This window comes from Staurois parvus, unplaced genomic scaffold (assembly GCF_062004578.1).
Source record: "Staurois parvus isolate SC_StPar_1 unplaced genomic scaffold, SC_StPar_1.0 ptg003530l, whole genome shotgun sequence".
Classification (NCBI taxonomy): Eukaryota; Metazoa; Chordata; class Amphibia; order Anura; family Ranidae; genus Staurois; species Staurois parvus.
Window position 1 is genome coordinate 40,999 of NW_028321326.1, and position 13,666 is coordinate 54,664.

Sequence of the window (13,666 nt, forward strand, 5' to 3'; positions counted from 1 at the left end):
CCGGGCTTGGCCTGCACTAGTTGCAGCCAGGCACCGGGTCCGGCTCGCACTAGTTGCAGCCAGGCACCGGGTCCGGCTCGCACTAGTTGCAGCCAGGCACCGGGCTTGGCCTGCACTAGTTGCAGCCAGGCACCGGGCTTGGCCTGCACTAGTTGCAGCCAGGCACCGGGTCCGGCTCGCACTAGTTGCAGCCAGGCACCGGGCTTGGCCTGCACTAGTTGCAGCCAGGCACCGGGTCCGGCTCGCACTAGTTGCAGCCAGGCACCGGGCCCGGCTCGCACTAGTTGCAGCCAAGCACCGGGTCCGGCTCGCACTAGTTGCAGCCAGGCACCGGGCTTGGCTCGCACTAGTTGCAGCCAGGCACCGGGCTTGGCTCGCACTAGTTGCAGCCAGGCACCGGGTCCGGCTTGCACTAGTTGCAGCCAGGCACCGGGTCCGGCTCGCACTAGTTGCAGCCAGGCATCGGGTCCGGCTCGCACTAGATGCAGCCAGGCACCGGGCTTGGCCTGCATTTTATGCAGCCAGGCACCGGGCTTGGCCTGCATTTTATGCAGCCAGGCACCAGGTCCGGCTCGCACTAGATGCAGCCAGGCACCGGGTCCGGCTCGCACTAGTTGCAGCCAGGCACCGGGCTTGGCCTGCACTAGTTGCAGCCAGGCACCGGGTCCGGCTCGCACTAGTTGCAGCCAGGCATCGGGTCCGGCTCGCACTAGTTGCAGCCAGGCACCGGGTCCGGCTCGCACTAGTTGCAGCCAGGCACCGGGTCCGGCTCGCACTAGTTGCAGCCAGGCACCGGGTCCGGCTCGCACTAGTTGCAGCCAGGCACCGGGTCCGGCTCGCACTAGTTGCAGCCAGGCACCGGGTCCGGCTCGCACTAGTTGCAGCCAGGCACCGGGCTTGGCCTGCACTAGTTGCAGCCAGGCACCGGGTCCGGCTCGCACTAGTTGCAGCCAGGCACCGGGTCCGGCTCGCACTAGTTGCAGCCAGGCACCGGGCTTGGCCTGCACTAGTTGCAGCCAGGCACTGGGCTTGGCCTGCACTAGTTGCAGCCAGGCACCGGGTCCGGCTCGCACTAGTTGCAGCCAGGCACCGGGTCCGGCTCGCACTAGTTGCAGCCAGGCACCGGGTCCGGCTCGCACTAGTTGCAGCCAGGCACCGGGCTTGTCCTGCACTAGTTGCAGCCAGGCACCGGGTCCGGCTCGCACTAGTTGCAGCCAGGCACCGGGTCCGGCTCGCACTAGTTGCAGCCAGGCACCGGGTCCGGCTCGCACTAGTTGCAGCCAGGCACCGGGTCCGGCTCGCACTAGATGCAGCCAGGCACCGGGTCCGGCTCGCACTAGTTGCAGCCAGGCACCGGGCTTGGCCTGCACTAGTTGCAGCCAGGCACCGGGTCCGGCTCGCACTAGTTGTAGCCAGGCACCTGGTCCGGCTCGCACTAGTTGCAGCCAGGCACCGGGTCCGGCTCGCACTAGTTGTAGCCAGGCACCTGGTCCGGCTCGCACTAGTTGCAGCCAGGCACCGGGCTTGGCCTGCACTAGTTGCAGCCAGGCACCGGGCTTGGCCTGCACTAGTTGCAGCCAGGCACCGGGTCCGGCCTGCACTAGTTGCAGCCAGGCACCGGGTCCGGCTCGCACTAGTTGCAGCCAGGCACCGGGTCCGGCTCGCACTAGTTGCAGCCAGGCACCGGGTCCGGCTCGCACTAGTTGCAGCCAGGCACCGGGTCCGGCTCGCACTAGTTGCAGCCAGGCACCGGGTCCGGCTCGCACTAGTTGCAGCCAGGCACCGGGTCCGGCTCGCACTAGATGCAGCCAGGCACCGGGTCCGGCTCGCACTAGTTGCAGCCAGGCACCGGGCTTGGCCTGCACTAGTTGCAGCCAGGCACCGGGTCCGGCTCGCACTAGTTGCAGCCAGGCACCGGGTCCGGCTCGCACTAGTTGCAGCCAGGCACCGGGCTTGGCCTGCACTAGTTGCAGCCAGGCACCGGGTCCGGCTCGCACTAGTTGCAGCCAGGCACCGGGCTTGGCCTGCACTAGTTGCAGCCAGGCACCGGGTCCGGCTCGCACTAGTTGCAGCCAGGCACCGGGTCCGGCTCGCACTAGTTGCAGCCAGGCACCGGGTCCGGCTCGCACTAGTTGCAGCCAGGCACCGGGTCTGGTTTGCACTAGATGCCACCCAACATTGGCCACAGCAGCTAATCCTGCTTCTTCCTAGCACCGGGTCCGGCTCGCACTAGTTGCAGCCAGGCACCGGGTCCGGCTCGCACTAGTTGCAGCCAGGCACCGGGTCCGGCTCGCACTAGTTGTAGCCAGGCACCTGGTCCGGCTCGCACTAGTTGCAGCCAGGCACCGGGCTTGGCCTGCACTAGTTGCAGCCAGGCACCGGGCTTGGCCTGCACTAGTTGCAGCCAGGCACCGGGTCCGGCCTGCACTAGTTGCAGCCAGGCACCGGGTCCGGCTCGCACTAGTTGCAGCCAGGCACCGGGTCCGGCTCGCACTAGTTGCAGCCAGGCACCGGGTCCGGCTCGCACTAGTTGCAGCCAGGCACCGGGTCCGGCTCGCACTAGTTGCAGCCAGGCACCGGGTCCGGCTCGCACTAGTTGCAGCCAGGCACCGGGCTTGGCCTGCACTAGTTGCAGCCAGGCACCGGGTCCGGCTCGCACTAGTTGCAGCCAGGCACCGGGTCCGGCTCGCACTAGTTGCAGCCAGGCACCGGGCTTGGCCTGCACTAGTTGCAGCCAGGCACCGGGTCCGGCTCGCACTAGTTGCAGCCAGGCACCGGGCTTGGCCTGCACTAGTTGCAGCCAGGCACCGGGTCCGGCTCGCACTAGTTGCAGCCAGGCACCGGGTCCGGCTCGCACTAGTTGCAGCCAGGCACCGGGTCCGGCTCGCACTAGTTGCAGCCAGGCACCGGGTCTGGTTTGCACTAGATGCCACCCAACATTGGCCACAGCAGCTAATCCTGCTTCTTCCTAGCACATTTATTTCCTCCATCAGCCCATCCCCCCCACTGCTGCTCCCTTTTGTATCACTGAACCCTTCCTCCTAGATTGTCAGCTCTCAGGAGTAGGACCTCTTGTACCACATTGTATTGTAACTGTAATGTCTCCCTTTATTCTGTAAAGCGCTGCGCAGATTGTTGGTGCGATATAATTCCTGTATAATAATTATCATTCTGCATTTGGTTAGGGTCAGTGTCACTACTGGTATCATGAGGCCATACCTGGACCATACAGAGGTTGCACAGGCAGTCCCACTCCTCCAGGATGGCACATCAATACATGTCATTGCCAGAAGGTTTGCTGTCTCCCAGCACAGTCTCAAGAGCATGGAGGAGATTCCAGGAGACAGGCAGTTACTCTAGGAGAGCTGAACAGGGCCGTAGAAGGTCCTTAAGCCATCAGCAGGACCGGTATATAAATATATAAAAATAAAATGTCTGTTCCATTTTCCTTCCCTCACACTACTGACTACCATTCTGAGTTGCTTCAATAAAATTTTAGCAAAATGGATTACCTTGCTGCATCATTTTTTCACTTTGACTTTCGGGGTGTCTTTGAATTCAGTCCTCTGTAGGTCCATAAAGGATGTCCCATCGTTTGATGGAAATGAAAAGTAAAAACAAATCAGAAAGGGATTATTGAGAATAGTCTCCGACACGTACAGGAAGCAAATTGTACAGCAGCTGAACAAGGAAGAAAAAGATGAATACAATTACCGTATTTTTCGCCGTATAAGACGCACCTGACCATAAGACGCACCTAGGTTTTAGAGGCAGAAAACAGGAAAAAAAAATTCTGAACTAATGGACTGCAGACATAGTACAGGAGATGACCAGAGACTGCGGACAGTACAGATGACTGCTGACCTTTGGGTAGGTGGGGAGCAGGTACCTGAATTTGACAGGTACCTGCTCTTACCTGTTCCTCGATCCAGCGCTGTCTTCCCGGCTTCTGTAATGGCGCTCGGCATGACAGCCGGGTGCCCAGTGCGCATGAGCAAGAAGCACTTGCGCTTTGTGATTGGTCCGGCGGCTTCTGGGATCTGTCGTGTCCCAGGTACCGCCTTACCATTCAAAAAAAGCACCGCTTCTTGCGCATGCGCACTTGGGACCCGGCTGTCATGCCCAGTGCCCACACTACAGAAGCCGGAAGACAGCGCGCCGCTGGATAGAGGAACAGGTAAGGTCCCGCTGCAGAGCTGAGCGGCCGGCCCGGTATTCTGACACGGCCGCGGTGGAAATACCAGACCGGCCGCTCCATATTCGCCCCATAAGACGCACTGACATTTCCCCCCCAGTTTTGGGGAAGAAAAAGTGCATCTTATACTGCGAAAAATACGGTACAGACACGGCTCTTACATTTCTATGGTGTTGGGGTGGTAAAGGCGATAGCAATGCCTGTTCATAAGTCCCCACAGACGGAGCAATGCCTGTTCATAAGTCCCCGCGGGCGGAGCAATGCCTGTTCATAAGTCCCCGCGGGCGGAGCAATGCCTGTTCATAAGTCCCCGTGGGCGGAGTAGCAAACAGACCATTCATTATATGAGAGTAGCTTAGGGGGGGGGGTTATATATTAACTCATAGGGCTGCGCAACATTTGCATCTGGACCAACTCCAGTGGGCCGAGGCCAGGGGTATCCAGCCACGGAGCCCATAGCTTGTCAAATTTGTGTGGGCATTGTCTTGGAAATTCGCTTTAACGAATTTCTCCTTACCGTGAGTACTCGCAGTTGGATGCGCAGAAATCCCCCATAAAGCTGTGCGAATCTCGCTTACCACGACTGCAGCTAAACTACACGATTCCTGCCCATCCAAATACTTTGGTTCTGTTGAGATGTGGGAGAATTGGAGCTCCGTTACCCTAGAATGATCAAACGACACTCTCAGGATGGTGTTGCAACTCACATAAAAAGCTGATTTTAGACCCAGCTCTCTGTTTTATTAAAAATACACACTTGCCCCCCACATGAATAAAGTCAATCCCCTCCCACCGAACAATGCAATGGGGAGTACCTATACACAGGATGTACATTCCAATTGGAGCATAGCCTTTCCTATTATCTATCACTGGTCCTCCCCCATGAGTCTTCTGAGGTCAGCAGACTTCCTCCCCTTCCCCCCCATGAGCCATCTGAGGTCATATTTCCTGTCCTACTAGTTTCTATTGGTATGTAAATTCTTTGTACAAGCATCTCCTAAAAATATCAGTCTGTACCTGGATGGGCCCGATACGATCTTTATTAAAACACATCCATCCGAGATACAGTTCAGATTAGTAATGGGTTGTAAGATATGCATAAGCCTACACGTGGAGTTCACACCGCTTGCGCATTGCGTTATGAAGCCCATGTGGTACTATGCTGCTGATATGTGGATACAGGCCCACGGTCTACTGACAGCAGCATTTGCATGGAATGCCGTGGTGGTATACACGCCGGTCTATAAGCGCAGATCTGCCATCTCATCCATTACCAAGCTGAGTACTGTAATACATACATTGTACATGCGCATGGCCCAATTGCAGCCTTCAGAGCTTTAATTAAGCCACACGAGAGACATATGAATAACACGAATATATGACACATTTAAAGTTCGACCAACAATACAAAATTTCCATGACAGCATCCTCTATGTTCCAATGGGTAAAATTAACTTATTTGTGGCCCTTGAAATAGCTTCTCGAGTGAAATCGGAGGTAATGGCTTCACCAGAAACATTAAGCAGGTAGCACTTGGGATCTAGAGGGACAGAGGATTGAAAAACTGAATAATGTCAAGCACAGCTTTCCAATATAGGTGAAGCTTGGGGCATCTCCAGAGTACAGGACGGTGGAGACCTTCTCCACCTAAACACTTCATACAGCCGGGGTCGCCCGGATACCCATTGTATGCAGTGTATAATGAACCCGATGCAAAATATACAATTGGGAAAGCCTCTGCGCCATATTGAGTGAGCAAGTTGTAATAGCTGCAAATGCTTCCTCCCATTGGTCACCTGAGGTCTGGCCTAAATCCGCCTCATATGAAAGGACTTGCATGGGGTATTGCCTAAAGAATCTAGTCAGTAGTATAGAGTATCCCTGCAATATAAACCCTTTAGAGGTTTTCACAGAAGTGATTAAAGAACAGGGAAGGGGATAGATGTCAGTCACAAGAGGGGCCATGGGCTTTAACCGCTTCACGCCAGCCGCACACAAATGTACGGCCTCCCGGCATCTGGGCCTAGACACCGAGCGGCCGCACATTTGCGTTCTATTTAAAAAGGACATATGTGCAGAGACCGCGCGCCCTGTGCACTCCCAGCGCACATGTCCGGTACTCATGGAAAGGTCTCTGTCACGGTATGGGAGCCTGCCAATTATTAATCCCCTTATTATTAATGCCTTGTATCACATGCCCTCAGTGTCCTGCTCTGTATTGTTCCAATTGTCCCCTGTGTCACTAGGCCAAATCAAATTACTCTGGGCCCCCTCCCTCCCGGCCAGCTGGTTGGGAGCTCTCTGCACACCTCCCAACTTGCTTTTCATCTATGCAGACATTATCGCTGCCCCCCAGGATGTCCCTGTCACCAGCCTGATTCTCCCTGGAGTCTAGTGTTCCCTTCCCTCTCTGGGTTGTCAAGGCGACCGGGGAGCGTCCTGCAGCAGTTTAAGAGGTGGATGCTGGGAGCTCCTATTCATTCCAGTGTGTAGTCAGCAAAGGATCTCAAGCTTCGGTGAGACCTTTGGGACTAGACTCTGCAAGCCTACCCCAGCCTCACAGAGACCCCACAGGAGCGAAGAGACAACCAGAGAAAGCTTGCCTGTGATTGCGAGAGACCCCACAGAAGGGGGAGAGACTATCCCAGCCTGCCTGCTTTTTGCCAGAGACCCCACAGAAGGGGGAGAGACTACCACAGCCCGTCTGCCAGAGACCCCACAGAAGGGGGAGAGACTACCACAGCCCGTCTGCCAGAGCCAGAGACCACCCGCCTGATCCGGACTCCACAGGTACCTGCGTTCTGCTTTTCCCTCTGGGAGACCAGGCACTCTGTTGGATTCGTGAGTAGCTGCTTCCCCATTGTGTTACCTGAACTGTTGCGGTGGTGACTCCTCGCACCCCTCTCCTGTGTCGGACTACCCCTGTTACAGGGACACCCTCTTGGCTCTCCTAGTGGACTATAAGTAGGTGGGGCCCCCTCTTTACCATTTAGTGGCAAATCCACCCTCTCTGCCACCCCCCGTATTGAAGGACTGCCGTCTGTTTGTCTCAATAAAGCTTTGTGCGTCTGCCATCCACTCTGTGTGTTCTGTCCTGCCTTTCCTCCATCACAGTCCCGATCTCCTCTTTCGATCGGGATCTTTCCCAATCGTGACCGCCGTGATGGTGCGCAACTACGTACACTAAACCCCGCCTCCCGGCATATAGAACCCTTAAAGGGCCGGGAGGCGCCAGTATGAAGGGGTTAATGGCATGTTGAAGTTGTAGATAGTAGAAGTGCATCGATGAATGCAGGGAAAATTGTCTTTGTACATCTGGGAAGGGTACCAAAGCACCATCCTTACAAATTTGGAAGAGGTGAGTAATTCCATAGCTCTCCCATCTCGGGCCCTGTTGCAGTGTAGCCAGCTCAGCATAGGAGACATTGCACCAGATCACACTGTATGTGGTGAAACCCTGTATTCCTTGCAGGTACCTAGTTTTATTCCAAACTTTCAGCATTCGGTTATATGTAGGGAAGCATCTATTGGCTTTGCTAAATGCTTGCGATTCAAGTGCCTCAGAGATAGAGGTATTTCATGTGTATGTAAGAGTGATTTGTGCAGAGGGGGTCATAGCTAATGGAGTTGGGGGTCGTGATAGGAAACATGCAGCCTATGAGGTGTTGAGATTGTGACGCTAAGTTGTATAGCCAGGGGTTGGGAACGTTGGAGCTGCTCCAAATGGAGCCCGGGAGGACATCATTCCACATTAGGGAGTGAGAGTTAACCTGGCAAAATACTGCAAGAGGGAGCACAACCGGGAAGTTATGCAAGAAGTTTAGAAGTTGGGCAGAAGGATGATTTTTATGAAATTCCCTCTACCTACTACTGACAGCGTTAGTTTTGTCCAAATCCTAAATTTGTCCCTAAATCTTTTGTTTATATTGTTTTATACCCCCAATGTCATGATTTGTGACTGAATGCTTCGTCTTGCACTTCCACTCCAGTGCTTTGTGTTGACAGAGTTGAGTAATAGCCACACCCCTCATCACAAGTGTCCTCCTACAGACCTGTATTGGAAGGGAGGGGGGCGTATCTGACCAGTTCTAGATCCAACCCAGGTGCTTGTTGGACTGCTGAGTCATATTGAGACCCCCCTACACAATTGCTGTCCAGCATACTGCACCTCAATTTTTTAGGCCCAGCTGAAGACTAACACCTTTTTTTATCTCTTTATTTTTATTCCAAGACATTTGTTTATATTGTTTTATGTCCCCATGTGTCAGGAATGGACTTGCCAATAGTGGTGGGACTCACCTGCCTTGTGGGCTGCAGTACTAGGGCTGGCCAGCGGGTGCTCTCAACAACCAGAGGTTCACTTCGGCAATTAGCCATCACCTGGGGCTGATTGCAGGTGGTGTATTTAAGGGATGGCCAGACCTGCAGTCTGTGCCTTGGTGTGTGTTTTTCCATGGGCCCCTGTATCTTGTAACCTGCATTCCTGTTCCTGTTTCTGCCTGACTTGTTGCCGACCCTGCCTGATCCTGACCTCTGCTGACTTCTCCTGTTTGATCCCTGGCTTGTGACCCTGACCATTCTCTCCACCTGCTCCTCCTGTACCTACCTGCCCGATAGTTATCGACCCGGCCTGCCTGACTACGTTGTGCTCTATATGTGTATGTACCTGTGTATCTATACCAGTTTAGGTTTGGGTTTGTTTCACCTTGTTGTATGTATTTGTGTTAGCTTGGGGTTTGGTGCACTACGTTTATATTTGTATTGTTAGTCTTAATTAATTGTCTTATTTATACCATATCTGAAGTCTGCGTTTCCCTGTGTCAGTCCACACACCTCTGGTCACACCCGCATCCCTGACACCATGTCATGATTTGTGACTGAATGCTTCTTCTTGCACTTCCACTCCAGTGCTTTGTGTTGATAGAGTTGAGTAATAGCCACACCCCTCATCACGTGTCCTACAGACTTGTATTGCAAGGGAAGGGAGGGGGGCATATCTGACCAGTTATGGATCCAAACCAGGTACCCATTGGACTGCTGAGTGATATTCAGACCCCCTGAACAACTGCTGTAATAGGAATACATTAAACAAAAAAAAAAAATACAATTAAAACAGGAATAACATTAAAAATACAATTAAAAAAATAATTTTAATAAAAATAGAAAAGTGGTGATAACAAATTAAATACAAAAAATTACAATTTAAAATAGGATTAAAATGAACAATAAAATAGGAAAGTGGTGATAACAAATTAAATAATAAATTACAATGAAATTAAAATGAAAATAGGAAAGTAGCGATAAGGCTGGCAAAATGGAGGCTGTTAGAACAATGTCTATCTAACGCATGTTTATTCATGCGACTTTTATTGGGCTTCAATTTACATATCTTTCAGCAGGTAATACGGCCTGTATACATTTCAGCTGTATCTTTTGCTGTTTGGCTGGCGTCCCCCTTTAATTATCTTCTGTCTTCAAGCCTCATTTGTATAGTCAGCAGCCATGAAAACATGATGCTGTGTCAACGGCCTTATATATGACCGCCGACATGTGAATCAAAACGGAATATACAGCTCCGCTATCTACAGGGCGACTTCCCGGCTGATCGATGACTATTGAAAGCTGACAAGACTGATAATATAGAGTCAGCGGCGAGAGCGTGGCCTGCGTACAGCTATAGGAATCTTTTTACCAGAGAGATATTAGATCAAAGATTCTCCACATCGGAATTAATTTCCTCCACAATCCATAGGTGAAAAAAACAAGACATGCTTGTTACTTATGAAGCGGCCAAAAATCCATTTAGGGGTGGATTACAGTTGTCATTTACATCTGCAGCATGTCATAATTTATGTAACATCCGATAACGCGTATGGCTGTTTTGTTAAAGTCTAATTGAAATTTCAGATGAATACATTCCAGGTGCCTCAAAACAAGAGTGTGCAAAGCCTTACCGGTTTTTTTTCTTTAGAAAGCAGCTGCAGCCTGAGTAGAAAAGCCTGTCCCCTGCCAACAAGCCGCTAGTAAGGAGCCTTGCTCTCTGTGTGGAAGCAGTGGTCTCTCCTCACAGACCCAAAAACCCCCCGTACTAAGTCAGACATGTAGCTGTAAAATCGATAAAAACCCTTATTATCTATTTGGAAGGAGTGGTCTCTTTGCAGAAGTCTGACAACCCCCCGAGTTAGAGGTATAGCTGTGCAATAGGTAAGGACCCTTGCTCTGTGGGGAAGCAGGGGTCTGACATACTCCCCCTACAGAGTGACACCTATACAGTACATGTGCAATAGGTAAAGACCCGTGCTCTCTGTTTGTAAGCAGTAGTCTCTCTGCAGAGGTCCACCAAGCCCCCTACTGAGTTATAGCTATAGCTGTGCAATGCATAAAGACCATTACTCACTGTATGGAAGCAGAAGTCTCTCTACAGTGGTCTGACAAGCCCCCCCCCCCTACAGAGTAAGATCTATACATGTGCAATAGGTAATCACCCTTGCTCTCTGTTTGTAAGCAGTAGTCTCTCTGCAGAGTTCCATCAAGCCCCCTACTGAGTTGGAGCTATAGCTGTGCAATAGGTAAGGACCCTTGCTCTCTATGTGGAAGCAGGGGTCTCTGCAGCGGTCCACCATACAGGCGTCTCTTTGCAGAGGCCTGACTAGCCGTGCAAGCTGCTGATTGGAGAGCTCTAGTTCTGACAGATGCATGTTGGACCTCTGTGGAGGGACTACTGCTTTCACACAAAAAGCAAGTGTCCTTCTCTTCAACTTAGAAAACAGTATCTACTATTCATAACCTTTTCTTTTGTAATAAAGTATATGTGAACCCTTACCCTGTAAAACAACCTAAAGTTTAAAATAAAGATGAAAGGCAAAACCTTTGTGTATACTGTACAAGTGATCACTGAACCTGCTTTAAAGGCTTAAAGTTATTCTAAAGGTTGTGTTAAGAAAAAACAAACGTTATACTTACCTGCTCTGTGTAATAATTTTGCACAGAGCATCCCTCTTCTTTTTGAGTCCCTCGCTGGCTGTCCTGGCTCCTCCCTCTTGCTGAGTGCCCCCAATAGTTAACCTATTGCTATAGGGGCACTCAAGCAGACTTGCTCATGAGCCGTGCTCCTGCAAATGGACATTGTCCATTCACACATGGAGCGCGTCTTGGCCTCACACTCCACTCTCTCCTTATGATCTTACGCCCAGTGTCCAGTGATCTTACACCCAGTGTCCAGTGATCTTACGTCCAGTGATCTTACGCCCAGTGTCCAGTGATCTTACGTCCAGTGATCTTACACCCAGTGTCCAGTGATCTTACGTCCAGTGATCTTACGCTCAGGGATCTTACACCCAGTGTCTAGTGATCTTACACCCAGTGTCTAGTGATCTTACGCTCCGTGATCTTACGCCCAGTGCTCAGTGATCTTACGCCTAGTGCTCAGTGATCTTACACCCAGTGTCTAGTGATCTTACGCCTAGTGCTCAGTGATCTTACACCCAGTGTCTAGTGATCTTATGCCCAGTGTCTAGTGATCTTACGCCCAGTGCTCAGTGATCTTACACCCAGTGTCTAGTGATCTTACGCCTAGTGCTCAGTGATCTTACACCCAGTGTCTAGTGATCTTACGCCTAGTGCTCAGTGATCTTACACCCAGTGTCTAGTGATCTTATGCCCAGTGTCTAGTGATCTTACGCCCAGTGCTCAGTGATCTTACACCCAGTGTCTAGTGATCTTACGCCTAGTGCTCAGTGATCTTACACCCAGTGTCCAGTGATCTTACGCTCAGTGATCTTACACCCAGTGCTCAGTGATCTTACGCCTAGTGTCTAGTGATCTTATGCCCAGTGTCTAGTGATCTTACGCCCAGTGCTCAGTGATCTTACACCCAGTGTCTAGTGATCTTACGCTCCGTGATCTTACGCCCAGTGCTCAGTGATCTTACGCCTAGTGCTCAGTGATCTTACGCTCAGTGATCTTACACCCAGTGTCTAGTGATCTTACGCCTAGTGCTCAGTGATCTTACGCCTAGTGCTCAGTGATCTTACACCCAGTGTCTAGTGATCTTACGCTCAGTGATCTTACACCCAGTGTCTAGTGATCTTACGCCTAGTGCTCAGTGATCTTACACCCAGTGTCTAGTGATCTTACGCCTAGTGCTCAGTGATCTTACACCCAGTGTCTAGTGATCTTATGCTCAGTGATCTTACACCCAGTGTCTAGTGATCTTATGCTCAGTGATCTTACACCCAGTGTCTAGTGATCTTACGCTCAGTGATCTTACGCCCAGTGCTCAGTGATCTTACGCCTAGTGTCTAGTGATCTTATGCCCAGTGTCTAGTGATCTTACGCCTAGTGCTCAGTGATCTTACACCCAGTGTCCAGTGATCAGTGATCTTACACTCAGTGTCTAGTGATCTTATGCCCAGTGTCTAGTGATCTTACGCCTAGTGCTCAGTGATCTTACACCCAGTGTCCAGTGATCAGTGATCTTACACTCAGTGTCTAGTGATCTTATGCCCAGTGTCTAGTGATCTTACACCCAGTGTCCAGTGATCTTATGCCCAGTGGCACTGACTTTGCAGCACTGCTACATGCTGTGGATCCCGCGGCTACTAGGAATAAGAGGCGGAGTGCAATTGGTATCACTCCGCCTGACATTCCCGACAGACGTTTAGATAAGGTATTGGCTTGGCTGGTGCCTCCATGAAACTGGCACCTCTCTCTCCACAGCTGGCTCTACACGCCTAGAACAGTTATTTAACTTGGGTTGTAGATTGTGTCATCTCCAGGGGAAGATCCCTCCTTGCACAGACTTTCTTATGGAGTCATGGAGTCATCTTCCTCCTAGCCAGGATCTCTTCCAGGCTAGTCCTTACTTCTCGGAGACCTCCACACTACTGCTCCTTTGAGTTCAGCACATGGCTGTGTTCATGTCCTTTCTTCCTTCCCTCTACTTCCTGCCAACATCACTTCTTGCTCCACCGCCTTCCGTGAAACCAGTCAAACATGTAAATTAGCATGCTTCTAAAAGCTTCTAAAAACAATACATGGTAACTAAATTGTATTACTCCATATCTTTATGCTATACACAAATCACTAGAATAGCCACAGCAACACATGCCAGTGTCACAAATGCCTTCTTGAAGTGTCCCCGATATCTTCATCCACTCTCACAGGCCGGCAACGTGCCATTAGGCTGAGACTGGCAGAAGATAAATCAAACTTTTCTTAAGGTGCTTCCCTTTAATAGCCACCTCTTAGTGATTGGCCAAAGTAAAATACACTCACCGGCCACCTTTTTAGGTACACCTTGCTAGTGCCAAGAAAATCCCCCCACACCATTACACCACCACCAGCCTGAACCGTTGATACAAGGCAGGATGGATCCTTGCTTTCATATTATTTACGCCAAATTTGGGCACCAATTCACAAAAAGAACATTAGGGAACTGGACCTGGTGATTGACAGCCAAGGCTTCAAAAG